Consider the following 936-nt stretch of genomic DNA (forward strand, 5'->3'; position numbering starts at 1 on the left):
GAAAAGGAGCACAGAGGGGCAACTAAGGGAGCTGGGCTGGCATGTTTTATTTCTTCATCTGGATGCTGGATACAGGAGTGTTTGCTCACTTTGTGAAAATATACTGAGCTGTATACTTATTATTTGTGTACTTTATTGTATGAATATTCTTCGATACGAAACTTAAAAGTGCGGGGCTCCTGGCTGAGCATCTGACTCTTGGTTTCAGCTCTGGCTGTGATCTCGGGGTCGTGAGATCGAACCCCACATTGCGCTCCGAGCTCCGTGCAGAATCTGCTTAAGATTCTCCTCCCTCTGCCCCTCCCCCCTCCAAAATAAATAAATCTTAAAAAAAAAAAAAAATGTAGGAGCGCTTGGGTGGCTCAGTCGGTTGAGCGTCTGCCTTCGGCTCAGGTCATGATCCCAGGGTCCTGGGATCGAGCCCTGCATCGGGCTCCCTGCTCGGTGGGAAGCCTGCTTCTCCCTCTCCCATTCCCCCTGCTTGTGTTCCCTCTCTCGCTGTGTCTCTCTCTGTCAAATAAATAAAATCTTTAAAAAAAAAAAAGTAAAGTGTTCGCTTCAGCGGCCCATATACTAAAACTAGAAGGATACAGAGAAGATTAGCACAGCTGCTGCACAAGGATGACACAGCAAATTGGTGAAGTGTTCCATATTTTTGTAAACAAGACTGATTAAAACATTCACAGTAAAAAGAAAACAAACCTTAAATATACACAGGCTTGAGAAAGAGGACGGGTATGGGTACATTATCACAGATCCAGAAGAAATCAAAGTAATCACTAGAGAATGTTTTGAGAAAAAGTAGGACGACCAGCTGGAAAATTCAGAGGAAATTAATAACTTCCTAGAATAATGTAAAATACCACGATTGACCTTGAAACAATTCGAGTTCATGAACAGATTAATTACCAAATAAGAGATTGGAAAGATGATTAA

General features: G+C 42.5%; 1 non-coding gene across 1 annotated transcript; it reads left to right on the forward strand.

Annotated features, from left to right (window-relative positions):
* Nucleotides 1-551: 551 nt before the first annotated feature.
* On the forward strand, nt 552-657 carry LOC118016376. Its single transcript, XR_004680796.1, has one exon. It is a non-coding gene; the product is annotated as a U6 spliceosomal RNA (small nuclear RNA).
* Nucleotides 658-936: the final 279 nt, after the last annotated feature.

Source organism: Mirounga leonina, unplaced genomic scaffold (genome assembly GCF_011800145.1).
Source record: "Mirounga leonina isolate KUSES-001 unplaced genomic scaffold, KU_Mleo_1.0 Mir_166, whole genome shotgun sequence".
NCBI classification, from domain to species: Eukaryota; Metazoa; Chordata; class Mammalia; order Carnivora; family Phocidae; genus Mirounga; species Mirounga leonina.